This window comes from Saccopteryx leptura, chromosome 4 (assembly GCF_036850995.1).
Source record: "Saccopteryx leptura isolate mSacLep1 chromosome 4, mSacLep1_pri_phased_curated, whole genome shotgun sequence".
In the NCBI taxonomy this organism is placed as follows: domain Eukaryota; kingdom Metazoa; phylum Chordata; class Mammalia; order Chiroptera; family Emballonuridae; genus Saccopteryx; species Saccopteryx leptura.
Window position 1 is genome coordinate 124,749,011 of NC_089506.1, and position 14,855 is coordinate 124,763,865.

Genomic DNA, 14,855 nt, shown 5'->3' on the forward strand with positions numbered 1-14,855 from the left:
CATTTAGCTGTTTGATCAGGGAATCAAACCAACAACCTTGGTGTTTCAAGACAATGCTCTAACTCAGTGGTCCCCAACCTTTTTTGGGCCACGGACCGGTTTAATGTCAGAAAATATTTTCATGGACCAGCCTTTAGGGTGGGACAGATAAGTGCACAAAATAAAATTATGCGACCGGAGTAAAAACTGTGGTATTTTAAAATATAATTGTCGAACTTACAGGACAAGTGTCAAGAGTGAGTCTTAGGCCCTGGCCGGTTGGCTCAGTGGTAGAGTGTCAGCCTGGCGTGTGGGAGTCCCGGGTTCGATTCCCGGCCAAGGCACACAGGAGAAGCGCCCATCTGCTTCTCCACCCCTCCCCCTCTCCTTCCTCTCTGTCTCTCTCTTCCCCTCCCCCAGCCAAGGCTCCATTGGAGCAAAGTTTGCCCGGGCGCTGAGGATGGCTCTGTGGCCTCTGCCTCAAGCGCTAGAATGGCTCTGGTTGCAACAGAGCAACGCCCCAGATGGGCAGAGCATCGCCCCCTGGTGGGCATGCCGGGTGGATCCCGGTCGGGTGCATGCGGGGAGTCTGACTGCCTCCCCATTTCCAACCTCAGAAAAAAAAAAAAAAAAAAGAGTGAGTCTTAGATGGATGTAACAGAGGGAATCTGGTCATTTTTTTAAAAATAAAACATTGTTCATACTTAAATGTATTCAATAAATAAAATGGAAATAATTAAGTTATTTATTCTTTCTCTGCGGACCAGTACCAAATGGCCTACGAACCAGTACTGGTCCGCAGCCTGGGGGTTGGGGACCACTGCTCTAACTGACTGAGCTAACCAGCCAGGGCCAGTCCCACCTTCTTAAGGCAGAAGTCAGAGCTTGCAGGTAGACTTTCTTGCAGCTAGAGGGAGGACCTGTGACCCGGGCTCCAACCGGTCACCCAAGCAGACTGATTCAGAAGTGAGTAGTACCAGGAAGACAATGACCCCCAAATCTCTCTTTCTCTTACTGCAAGAAGTTTTATTGTTTCCATTTAGAATGGGAGAGGGCTCTGGGGTGGTAAAAAGGCTGCCTAGTAGTGGCAGGGAGAGGCTCAGGCAGAAGCCAGACACCAGGGTGATACAGAAAGTCCCGTGAAGGCCTCTGGGCTCCAAAGGCTCCTGGCTGTGATTGAAGAGGAGCCTTTCAAAGAGATCATCACCCAGCCCGGCCTGGGGGCCGGCCTGCAGAGGTGAGTCAGGTGCCATTCATCTTCCCGATCAGTTTCCCCTGCTCATCCAGGAAGTGGTTCTCCAGGAAGGCACAGAAATGGGGGTCTGTGCAGGCAGACCCCAGGGCCTGGTTTGGGTTCTTCTCCATGACCTCGGTGGCTCCCACACCCCTGAGTGTCACCCACCCACTGCAGGAAGGCTTCTGCATGTCCCAGAAAGGGGTGCAGCCCCACACTGGTTGTGCATCTTCAAGAGCCCTGTCTTCTCCCCCGCCAGCTCCTGGAAGGAGGCCCATGCCCTCAGGAGCCACAGTGTCTGGAGCCAGAAGCCCTAAGAGAGGAGGGGGTGGGGGCCGCAGATGCAGGCTGACTGGTGTTATAAAGTAGTGTACTTTAATCTACGAGTTACATAGAGACACAAGGCAGGATACAGAAGAAATCTTAGGAGGAGATTTATTAATAAGCCGTCTACATATGACTTACACGGGGTATAGCTAACCCAAATCGTGCAGCCTTGATTATAGTCCTGAGGCTGGTTGTATAGACATGATCACATCCTGGTTGGGGGAAAAAGGAGGGGGAGCATGGTACAAAAGTAATTTACTGATAAGCTTACAACATTTATCTATAGGATCTATTAAAAGGAAAAACAGCCCTGGCCGGTTGGCTCAGCGGTAGAGCGTCGGCCTAGCGTGCGGAGGACCCGGGTTCGATTCCCGGCCAGGGCACACAGGAGAAGCGCCCATTTGCTTCTCCACCCCTCCGCCGCACTTTCCTCTCTGTCTCTCTCTTCCCCTCCCGCAGCCAAGGCTCCATTGGAGCAAAGATGGCCCGGGCGCTGGGGATGGCTCTGTGACCTCTGCCCCAGGCGCTAGAGTGGCTCTGGTCGCAATATGGCGACGCCCAGGATGGGCAGAGCATCACCCCCTGGTGGGCAGAGCGTTGCCCCATGGTGGGCGTGCCGGGTGGATCCCGGTCAGGCGCATGCGGGAGTCTGTCTGACTGTCTCTCCCTGTTTCCAGCTTCAGAAAAATGAAAAAAAAAAAAAAAAGGAAAAACATTCCTACACATTAAGACTACAAGATAACACAGTAGTGATACATGTTTTACATACCAACACAGTAGGGTAAATGTCGTTTTACATATCAGAGACATTCCCAAATCTTCCAGGGTTTTACATTTATCTTTGTTGCCACAACAGTGAAAAGTTTTAGCTTAGGGTAAGGAGAGAAGCTAACTGAAATTACCTTTGCTAAGAGTGTTGGGGCTAGCTTTAGTTTATATGTTTTATACATATAAAGAATTTCAGAAGGGATGGTTATTAGAAAGCATATAAAATGTTACAGAGTGCAGGGTTTTCAAGCAAGGGGAGTGGGTTCGTGATCCCTTTGTCTAGAGGTTTCTGTCCCTCTCAGGACTCCAGAGGGGAGGAAGAGTTAGGATCAGTGTAGGATATGTAAACACTGTCTCCTAAAGGATCTTATTGAAGGGGAAGAGGAAGTTTTCAGATAACTTTTATCTTCTTTGCTGTCTAGCAAGTGACCTTAGTCCTTCCAGAAAACTATAGTTAAACTATGATTAGTTACTAACTTTTGCCCCTTTAATCTCTTTCTCTGGGTTTTTTTTCTTTTCAGAAAAGAGGGGTAAGGTGGCCTGACTCTTCCTTTTAACATACTAATGTTAACAATTTTTGCAGTTTTTTGGCACTTATCACACTGGGAGGTTGAGGGGACCTCTGCGCTGTGGAGCGATTCTGACAGATGTGGGAGCTCATGGTTTCTCGGCAGTAAGGAAGAGTTAAGCTCAAAAATGGGGTTGGTCGGCCTGTCTCTGGGCGAGGACGGCTGAGATGGGTCCGAAGGGGTTGGTCGGCCTGTCTCTGAGCGAGGACGGCTGAGATGGGTCTGAACTGGAGAAGAGTCTGGCAGGTGGTCGGAGGCTGGGCAAAGGGGCGTCCCTGGGTCTGTTCTGTCCACACACTGCTGAGGCGAGAGCAGACCCTGAGGACTGCTCAGGGCATTTCCCCAAAACTGTTTCTATGAAGGGTAGTGGCAGGGTGCCCTGGCTTTCAGGGTCACAGTGCTGTATCCCAGTGTGGGCTGCTGGTCTGCGCCCCGTGATGGAGCTCATGTTCCTCAGAGTGTGGCCGCCGAGCACCTCCATGGCTTTCCAGAAGATTCTCTGAGCCTCCCAATATCCTGCAGTGAGTTTCTTTCCCCATAGGTTACCACAGTGGGCTCTGTGGGTCCCAGTGGCTCGTGGGGTAAGGAGAACTCACTGGGAATCACTCTCAGTTCTGTCTCTGGGGCCAGGAGGTCATACCTAAGAGAGAAGCTCCTGCCTGACCTGTGGTGGCACAGTGGATAAAGCGTCAACCTGGAAATGCTGAGGTCGCAGGTTCAAAACCCTGGGCTTGCCTGGTCGAGGCACATATGGGAGTTGATGCTTCCAGCTCCTCCTCCCTTCTCTCTCTGTCTCTCTCCTCTCTCTCTCTCTCTCTCTCTCTCCTTTCTAAAATGAATAAATAAAATTTAAAAAAAATTAAAAAAAAAAAAAAGAGAGAGAGAAGCTCCTAGCAGCCCTTCTCCTGCTACTCCCGGCTCAGAAGGAGGCAGCGGGGCAGCCTGGGCTGGCAATCCCCCAGGCAAAGAGGCCTCGGCTTCGGCTGTTCCCTGGGCCCAGGCAGCCTACTCTCTGCCCACACTCCTGTTCCACCCCCTCTTCCTCATCAGGGCCCATGTCCTCCCTCTTGTTCTTCTCTCCCATGAAGCCTTCTTAGAAATGAAGTCATCTAGAAAAATAATCAAAATAGAAAGGGAAAAAAAGCTTAGAAAATGGGATTTTTTTCCCTTTCAAACATTTGGCAACACACCTCCTACACAGATGAGAGTCCACAGGGGCCTGTTTTTGTTGGAGGGAGACTCAGACCTGCATCTCTAGAGCAGTGTGAGCCGGTGGACCTCCCTACTCCTCATGTGTGAGTCCATATGGGTCATCCCCCACAGCCTGGCAAAGGTCAGCCCCCAGAAGTCTGAGACCCCAGACAATGCTTTCAGCAGGAGGCAGGGAAGGCCAGGAGAGAGGGCGGGTGGGGCCAAATCCAGGGGGTTATTAGCTCCTAAGTGAGATCTCTGCCTCCAGCCCTGCCCTTCTTCCCAGCAGCCCACACCCTGCTGCAGAGTTCTTGTTTGTTTATCTATAATTTATACTCAGCCTGCTTCCAAGAAAGCTCCAAGGCACTTGCTGAAAAGCTGCTCCCAACAGCTCTGTTGAGCTACCTTCAGCCTCAGATTCAAAGCCTGTGGACATGTGTCCTGGCTCCCAAGTTCTGATGTCTCAGCCGGGTTCCTTGTCTCCCCAAGTGCAGGTGTTCCCTTTACCTGCGATGTACACCCTGGCTCCCAGTGAGCCCCCCCTGCCAGGGCAGCTTGCTGGGGTGACCCCACGGCCAGAGTGCCTTCTGCCCATCTTGGGACCAGACCCTTCCCTCATTGTGCCTTCTCTGGCCCCGATGGGAGGAGACCTGGGGACATGTACACCTCTCCTTTGTCCCTCGGATGACTGTGTCACAGTTACACAGTACAGGCTGTTCCTTCCTGCCCCTAACTAGACCTTGCCTAGCCCTTGAAAGGATGTAGCTGAGTCATGTACCAGCTGAAGATGATGGATGAATATGATGGTGAAGAGGGCCCTTCTCTCTGCGTCTGGAATGATGTTCAGGCCTGAGTTACAGAGGTTTCCACGGTGGGTGTGTTGGAAGAGAGGAGCCTGCAGGCAGGAAGCTTTGAGAGGGGAGAGGCTTCAGGGAAGAGAGGAGTCACCCTCTTGACTTTGTCTGAACCCCCAGGTAGAGGCCAGAGTCACCATTTTTCATGTGTTTCTTCAGGGCCCAGATGACAAAGTGTGACTCCATGGACCAGGGCAGTGTGGGGCACTCAGCACAGTGAGGACCGACGTGACCTCAGCTGAACTCAGTGTCTTCATTCCCACATTCCCCAGGCCAGCGGGGGCCTCAAAACTTCTTGTTTCTGCAGGAGAGTCCACCTTGATCCTGGCTCTCCGTTTCTTCAGCCTCCCTGTTCCATCTCATGGCAGAATGAGCTAGTACTGGTGCCACTGAGCGTGGTGACTAGCTTAACCAGAACTTGAAAATGGCCCTTGACTTCTCCAGCTGCCCCCACCCCCACCTTGTACAATGGAACTCACATGCCAACCTAGCCCTGTGCTGAGAAACAGCTCTAGGATGTAACCCACAGCGCTAGCACACATACAAGTCCACCTCTCTCCGAGCCCTAGTTTCCCATCTGTGAAATGAAAGTCACTCAGGGTTCTCCATCTGCCATTTCGATGGGCACATCCTGAGCAAGGACTGGGGGCTGCCCTGCTCCTTCTTCCGCTGGCCTGGCTGGCATCATCAGCCTCAGGCCGCCTCTCCTCCTTTCCTCCCTTCCTCAGCCTGAGCAGACACCGCCTAGGAGGGAGCCCTGGCAAGGCAGAGCCCTGGGGGTCACCCTCGGAAAGCCTGCGTGGTGAAGGAGATGCCAGGAATGCTCTGCCACTTGGCAGGCACACGGCAGCGTGCAGCCTTTCCCTCGTTCTGGCTCTCCTTGTCACCAAGTTCCAGGAGGCCACGGATGCCCTGACTGTGGGGGTTGAGGCAGATCAGATGTCCATTCCAGGCCAGTGCCTTGGGCCAAAAGGACAGTGTCGTCTGGCTGCTTGCTGACACAGCCCTGGAACTGTTGACTTTGGAGCTGAGTGGGAGATGGGCAGGAGGTAAGCAGGTGAGGGGCCAGGTGGCTCCCTCTCCTGAAGGAAATGTCTATGAGCCACAGACTGGCCCAGGAGCACTTGGCCACCAGGATGGCCAGTGCCGTGTACCCCATGAGGTTGGCAGCATATGGCTGCCCTGGCTTGTCCAAGCTACACACCCTGCAAAGGGCTCCTCTCCTGGAGCCCATGCTCACAGGGAAGGCAGTTGTCCAAACATTTGGATGCAATTCCGGGCAGCCCTGGATGCTCATCTGGCTTCCAGCCTGAGAAACGGGATCATGCATGGGAAGATTACAGGCCTCTCAGCTGCCAAGATTGGAACTGAAGACCCAGAACCTCCATGTTCTGGTGGTATAACTTTGGTCAGGGCTCCCCTGTCTGAGCCCGTTTCCTCGTTTGTGAAAGAAGACTCGTCAGTGTGAGGACTGGTACTAGAACCACATGGTGTGCACACCACACCAGGTGTGGCCTCCAGGGACCCTACTGTGGGAGCTGTCCCCACCTCCTCCTTCCACTGTGCCTTAGCAGTCTTCCTCCGCATGGTCCTGGTCAGCACACTGAGAGCCCTGAGGGCAGCACCAGGCCTCTCCATGCAATCTGGCGTAGCACTGGCACCAGTCAGAGACATCTGGATCCCAGAGGGTTCTCAGCTGAGGGCGGCTGTGTTTGAATGGCTCGGTCCTCCCATGGGAATGAGCTCTCTGGGAGTGAGAGAGGGGAGTAAGAAGCTTGGCGCTGGGCAGTTGCCCCCTCCTTGCAGGGTCCCCTTCTAGGCTCCCCCAGGGGACGAAGGACATGGGTGGGGAGTAAGAAGAAACCCTCCTTCAACTAACTGCTCAGTGTACACATAGCTGAGCACCTGTTCTGACCTGAACAAGACAAGCTCTCAGCTGCCATGGAGCCTAGTAAACAAATTAGATGGTGGTTAAGACTATAGAGAAAAACAGCAGGGAGGTGAGTCTGAGCAACGACCAGAGGCCGTGAGATCCCAGGAGCAGCGAGGCCATAACGGATCAACAGGTCCATGTGGCTGAAGTGGGAGAATCATGAACTGTCTAGAGCAGTGGTAGTCAACCTGGTCCCTACGGCCCACTAGGGGGCGTTCCAGCTTTCATGGTGGGTGGTAGCAGAGCAACCAAAGGATAAATAAAAAGATAGATTTAACTATAGTAAGTTGTTTTATAAAGATTTATTCTGCCAAACAGCAAAAGTCCAACATAAAGTACTTGGTAAGTAATTATTACTATATGCTTTAACTTGCTGTAACTCTGCTTTATAAATTTTATAAAGTAAAGTTACTTCCCTACTTTGTAAATCACCATTACTGTGGAACTGGTGGGCGGTTAGAAAATGTTACTACTAACAGAGATACAAAAGTGTGCCGTAGGTATGAAAAGGTTGACTGCCCTGGTCTACAGTGTTGAGACCGCACTGAAGGGCTAAGCAGGGAGACCCGGCCTAGAGGTCAGGCAGTAATCTGGGTGGGAAAAATGGTTAGTCCTGGTGCTATTTCAAGGCACAGCCGCCAAGGCCAGCTGGATTGGACATGGGAGTGACACACATAAGGCCAGGAGGTCATCCAGGCGGGAAGCCCCACCCCTATTCCCCCCGAGGACCTGCCTACTGAAAGCCAGGGGGCTGAGCTCTCCGGAGAGCACACCCCAAGCCGTGCCAATAGCTGCGCACCTGAGCGCGTTGCTGTAGCAACGCCTCACTGCGTGCCAGGGTCCTGCCTACAGAGTAGGTTGGAGCAAGGCTTCTGCGCCTCCAGGTGTCTGCAGGGCCAGGTCAGCTGTCTCCATTCTCACGCATCCAGTGCCGTGGGCCAGAGGCCGCAGAAAGCCAAGTCGACCCCTCTTAACGTTCCCCTCTTAACGTTTTCCATCGTCCTAGAAACTGAGGAGCTGCACCCGACCTTCCCGGAAGGCCACCCCACCCCACCCAGACCCCTCCTCCGACAGCGCCGTCCCTGGGCCTTCTCTGACCTCAGACCTCACCTCTCTTCCCACCCTAGCCTGAGAGCCCGGGAGGAGGGCGGGGGGACTACTCGGAGGCACTGGCTTGACTTCAGCTGACCTTGGTCCCTAGAAGGGAAGGTCTGTGACACCCAGAGCTGAGCAGGGTCCCCTCTGCCTCCTTTCCCCTCAAGTTCAGGGCTGGAATCAGCTGGAGGGAAAGGAAGGAAGGGCCTGAAATTGGACAGCCTTGGGTCTGAGGGCAGCCCCCAACCTTAGCCCAGCCCAGAGGGAGGATACGGAGGGGGCGGTGGGGGTGAGAGAGAGTGCCACTAAGCCGCAAGCTCCTTCAAGACAGAGCATCGGCTTGGCATGTGGAAGTCCTGGGTTTGATTCCCAGTCAGGACACACAGGAAAAGCACCCATCTGCTTCTCCACCCTTCCCCCTCTTCTTTCTCTCTGTCTCTCTCTTCCCCTCTCACAGCCAAGGCTCCATTGGAGCAAAGTTGGCCCGGGCACTGAAGATGGCTCTGTGGCCTCCACCTCAGGTGCTAGAATGGCTCTGGTTGTAATGGAGCATCACCCCCTAGTGGGCTTGCTGGGTAGATCCAGTCCAGCGTATGCAGGAGTCTGTCTCTCTGCCTGTTATCTCCGCCCTGCAGAGCCGGCCCAAGGCATCTGCTGCCTAAGGAGGAAGGAATAAAAACGTGAATGTGCAACTGTGTGAGCGTGAGAGCGAGGATTCTGACTCAAAGGAAAGTTACTGCAGCTGGGGAGGAGCACAGTTGGCTGGAGAATTTAGTTTTAAAATAAATAAAATTTAAATTATGTAATGTGTTCGGTGTAAAAAATTTGGAAAACACAGGAAAGTATGAAAATCCTTGATCCCGTCTCAAGATCTAACTACCATTAACATTTCAGAATATTTTGTTCAATCTTCTTTATTCAGTGCCTTTATATTGCCTACTTTTTTTTTCAAATAAAGTTTATAGGCATGCCCCGTCCCCCATGGACCCTTATACATGAATGGGAGTGGAGGGTACTGATGTAATCGAGCAGTTCAGCTTTGTCCCCAACACACACACACACACACACACACACACACACACACACACACACACACACACACTAGCAGCCTCAGGACTCAAGTTCACACAAAAGTGCAGTGATGCAGGTGATGCAGGTGGAGCCTCAGGTTCCCAGAGGTCTACCTTACTCATGCTTAGGGGTTCCTCTCTCCTCCATGCTTTTTTTTACTCTTTTTTTTTTTAACTATTTATTTATTTATTACAGAGACAGAGAGAGAGAGAGTCAGAGAGAGGGACAGATAGGGACAGACAGACAGGTAACAGAGAGATGAGAAGCATCAATCATCAGTTTTTCATTGTGATACCTCAGTTGTTCATTGATTGCTTTCTCATATGTGCCTTGACCGTGGGCCTTCAGCAGACTGAGTAACCCCTTGCTCGAGTCAACGACCTTGGGTCCAAGCTGGTGAGCTTTGCTCAAGCCAGTTGAGCCCACGCACAAGCTGGCGACCTCGGGGTCTTGAATCTGGGTCCTTCCGCATCCCAGCTGGACGCTCCATCTACTGCGCCACCACCTGGTCAGGCTCCTCCATGTTTTTTTTTTCTAGGGTTCCAAGTTTTCTTGACCTTCTCCTTCTAGGTAAGGGTGGGGGACATGGTCAGGATGAGACTCGAGGAATCTGCCCGCCCAGGTGAGGGAGATGGAGTGCATGGGTGGCTTTGACCAGACAGATCCTCAGCCTCCCCTTTCTCTGGGGCCAGCAGCAGTGGTGACCCCTGAGCCCTACAGAACAAGGAAGCTGGAGCTCAGAGGCCTGTCCGCCCTCCTCTCTGCCCAAGGAAGGTCCAGCTCTTTGCCTCAGGACCCAGGCGCCACCTGGTGTTCCCAATTTTCCAGCCTCAGGGACTTCCTTTCCTTTGTGACTAAAATAGAAGGCCTTTAGCCTCTTTATTAGTTTCTTGGGCTGTCATAATGACATGCCACAAACTGGGGGTGAGGTGCTTAAAACAATAGAAATATATTCTCTCTCAATTCTAGAGACCATAAGTCTGAAGTCATGTTGTCTTGGTTTCTTCTGGAGGCTTTGAGAGAGAATCTGTTTCATATCTTTCTTGTGGCTTCTGGTGGCTGCGAGCAATCCTTGGTGTCCCTTGGCTTGTAGACAAATCACTTCAGTCTCTGGCTCTGTCTTCACATCGCCTTCTCTCTGTGTCACTGCACCTTTGATCAAATTCCTCTCTTCTTATAAAGACACCAGTCACTGGATTAGAGCCCACTAATCCAGTATGACGCACCTTAACTAATCACACTTGCAAAGCCCCTATTTCCAAATAACATGGAATTCATAGGATCCTGGTGGACATGAATGTGGAGGGACACTGTTGAACCCAGTACAGCCCCCATCTGTATCTGGTGGAAAACCCAGTGTCCTTGTGAGGGTTTTCATGTTCTTCCTGCTCATCCCTCCTTCACTTGCCTGCTTCTGTTGCATACTCCATGGCTGGTCTATGCACTGGACACCATCCAACTAGGTCATTCTGGGCAGCTGGCATTCACTCATGGATACAGTGACCGAGAAGCATATTACAGATGACAACATAGGGCATTTCTTTTTTTTTTTTTTTGTATTTTTCTGAAGTTGAAAACGTGGAGGCAGTCAGACTCCCGCATGCGCCCGACCGGGATCCACCCGGCATGCCCACCAGGGGGCGATGCTCTGCCCATCTGGGGTGTCGCTCTGTCGCAACCAGAGCCATTCTAGCGCCTGAGGCAGAGGCCATGGAGCCGTCCTCAGCGCCCGGGCCAACTTTGCTCCAATGGAGCCTCGGCTGTGGGAGGGGAAGAGAGAGACAGAGAGGAAAGAGAGGGGGAGGGGTGGAGAAGCAGATGGGCGCTTCTCCTGTGTGCCCTGGCCGGGAATCAAACCCGGGACTCCTGCACGCCAGGCCGACGCTCTACCACTGAGCCAACGGCCAGGGCCCATAGGGCATTTCTTGGCAGCTGGGTGCTCCGCCTCTGGCCCATCTTCTGTTCCAGGATGCCTGTGAGAATTTTAGTCCCTCCAACTTGTGCAAGTAGTTCAGCATCCTCCTCTTGTCACCTTTTTCTCCTTGCTAGACCCCTGGAGGCCTACTTTCCAGACCCACAGAAGCACTGGGTATTTTCCTAACCAAGTCAAGGTGGCCTATGAGTTATGCTGGCCCCTAGTATGTAAAAGCAGTCAGTGCTCATTTGAAAGAGCAGTTTTTCTTTTCTTTCTATACATCTGTGCTAACATTCTGTGATTCTTAGAGAACAAAAATTCTGAAGAGCAAAGCCCAGAGCCAAGAACATGCAAGCCAGAGGAGGCTCTTATAAGGAAACACCATGGTCCCTGCCCACCTCAGGTTCTGGTGCGGACCAACCACGCATGGCCAGCACCATGCAGTAAACATGGCTGTGATGACACAGAATAGCACGAAGACCATTCACAAGGGGGTTGAGGTGCGTATGATGAGTTGGATTTAATCAAGCAAATTATTTCTTAGTTATGGCACCAAAAGTACAGACAATAAAAGGAAAAAAAATAGAAAAGTTAGGCTCCATCAAAATTAAATACCCTTTGACTATCAAAGGATACCATCAGGAGTGTGAAAAGACAACCTAAAGAATGGGAGGAAATATCCACAGTTGCACATTTGATAAGGGGTGGATATCCAGAATGTATAAAGAACTACAACTCACCAACAATAAAACAAACACCTGATTTAGAAACAGGTAGAGGAGGCCTTGGCCAGTTGGCTCAGTGGTAGGGTGCTGGCCCAGTGTGTGGACGTCTCAGGTTTGATTCCTGGTCAGGGCACACAGGAGAAGTACCCATCTGCTTCTCCACCCTTCTCTCTCTCTCTCTCTTTCTCTACCCCTCCTGCAGCCATGGCTTGATTGGAGCTAATTGGTCCTAGGCACTGAGGATGGCTCCATGGCCTCCACCTCAAGTGTTAAGAATAGCTTGTTTGCTGAGCAATGGAGCAATATCCCAGATGAGCAGAGCATCACCCCTTAGTGGGTTTCCCAGGTGAATCCTGGTTGGGGTGCATGTGGGAGTCTGTCTCTCTGCCTCGCCACCTCTCACTGAATGTAAAAAAAAGAAACGGGCAAAGGAGCTTGACTGGTGGTAGAATAGTGGATAGAGCATTGACCTGGGATGCTGAGATCCTAGGTTCAAAACCTCCAAGGACATCAGCTTGAGCACAGGTTCACTGGCTTGAGCACAGGCTCACCAGCTTGAGCGTGGGGTTGCTGGCTTGAGTGTAGGATCATCAACATGATCTTGCGGTTCTACAACAATTTTTTTTTTTGTATTTTTCTGAAGCTGGAAACGGGGAGGCAGTCAGACAGACTCCCGCATGTGCCCGACTGGGATCCACCCGGCACGCCCACCAGGGGCGATGCTCTGCCCACCAGGGGGTGATGCTCTGCCCCTCTGGGGCGTCGCTCGGCCGCAACCAGAGCCATTCTAGTGTCTGAGGCAGAGGCCACAGAGCCATCCTCAGCGCCTAGGGAAACTTCGCTCCAGTGGAGCCTTGGCTGCAGGAGGGGAAGAGAGAGACAGAGAGGAAGGAGAGGGGGAGGGGTGGAGAAGCAGATGGGCACTTCTCCTGTGTGCCCTGGCCAGGAATCGAACCCAGGACTCCTGCCCACCAGGCCAATGCTCTACCACTGAGCCAACCGGCCAGGGCCTCTACCACAATTTTTAAAGGCCCAAAGGTTTCTGTCTTGAGCCCCTATGTGTCTGCCAAGACACATAGGAGAAACAATCATACTAAAGTGATGGAACTCTGAATTGATGCTTCTCATCCCTCTCCCTTCCTATGCACTCACCACTCTCACACACAAAAACAAACAAACAAAAACGACAAAACAAAACCAAAAAAAAAAACAAAAAACGAGCAAAGGAGTGAAATCGACATTTCTCAAAAAAAGATACACAAATGGCCAATAAACACTCAACAATCCTGATATTACTAATGATTGTTGGGGAAGTGCAAACCAAGACCACAGGGAGACATCACCTCACATACACCCATGGGCTGGCTACCATCAAAAACCCAAAACAGGCCCTGGCCGGTTGGCTCAGTGGTAGATCATCGGCCTGGCGTGCAGGAGTCCCGGGTTCAATTTCTGGCCAGGGCACACAGGAGAAGGGCCCATCTGCTTCTCTACCCCTCCCCCTCTCGTTCCTCTCTGTCTCTCTCTTCCCCTCCCGCAGCTGAGGCTCTGTTGGAGCAAAGTTGGCCCGGGCACTGAGGATGGCTCCATGGCCTCTGCCTCAGGTGCTAGAATGGCCCTGGTTGCAACAGAACATCGCCCCTGGTGGGCAAAGCATCGCCCCCTGGTGGGCGTGCCAGGTGGATCCCGGTCGGGAGCATGCGGGAGTCTGTCTGACTGCTTCCCTGTTTCCAACTTCAGAAAAATACAAAAAAAAAAAACCCAAAAAAACAAAACAAACAAAGAAAACCCCAAAAACAGAACAATGTGACAGCAGAAATAACAAATGTTGGGAATATAAGATGCTGTAGCTGCCACAGCAAACAATTTGGCAGTACTTCAAAAAGCTAAACATAGAATTTCCATGGGATTCCATGCCTAGGTATGTACCCCAAGAGTCAAAATCAAGGACTGAAACATACTTGTGCACCCATGTGCACAGCAGCATCATTCACAGCAGCCAAAAGGCGGCCTCAACCTGAATGTCCATCCACAGATGACTAAGAAACAAGCTGTGGTCCATCCATAGAGTGGAGTATTATGCAGCCATAAAAATGAAGGAAAGTCTGACACCTGCTACAACACAGATGAACCTTGAGGACATGATTCTCATTGAAATCAGCCAGACACAGAAAGATAACTACTGTGTGATTCCACTCATATGAGGAGCCAGTCAAATGCAGAAAGACAGGAAGTAGCTTAGAGGTTTTAGGGATAGGGAGGAGGGGTTTAGGACTTAGTATTTATGAGGACAGTTTCTGTTTGGAGTGATGAAAAAGTTTTGGAAATAGTGGTAGCGGTTGCACAACATTGTGAATATAATCAATGCCACTGAATTTATACACTTAAAAATGTTAAATATATTTACCACGATTTAAATTTTTTAAATTTATTTTATATTTTTAAATTTTTCATTTTCTTTCTTTTCTTTTTTTTTTTTACAGAGAGAGAGAGAGAGAGAGAGAGAGAGAGAGATAGATAGATAGACAGGGACAGACAGACAGGAATGGAGAGAGATGAGAAGCATCAATCATCAGTTTTTTGTTGCGACACCTTAGTTGTTCATTGATTGCTTTCTCATATGTGCCTTGACCGTGGGCCTTCAGCAGACCAAGTAACCCCTTGCTCGAGCCAGCACTTGGGTCCAAGCTGGTGAGCTTTTGCTCAAACCAGATGAGCCCATGCTCAAGCTGGCGACCTCAGAGTCTCGAACCTGGGTCCTCCATATCCCAGTCCAACGCTCTATCCACTGCACCACTGCCTGGTCAGGCAAATTTTTCTTAAGTGAGAAGCAGGGAGGCAGAGATACAGACTCCCACATGCGCCCCAACCGGGATCTACCCAGCAAGCCCCCTACTGGGCAATGCTCTGCCCATCTGGGGCCATTGCTCTGTTGATTGGCAAACGAGCTATTTTTGCACCTGAGGCGAGGCTATGAAGCCATTCTCAGTGCCTGGGGCCAACTTGCTCCAATTGAACCATGGCTGAAGAGGGGTAGAGAAAGATACAGAGAGAGAAGGGAGAGGGAGAGGGGTAGAGAAGCAGATGGGCACTTCTCCTGTGTGCCCTGACCAGGAATCGAACTCAGGACATCCACACACAAGGCTGACACTCTACCACTGAGCCAACCAACCAGGGCCTACCACAATTTTTAA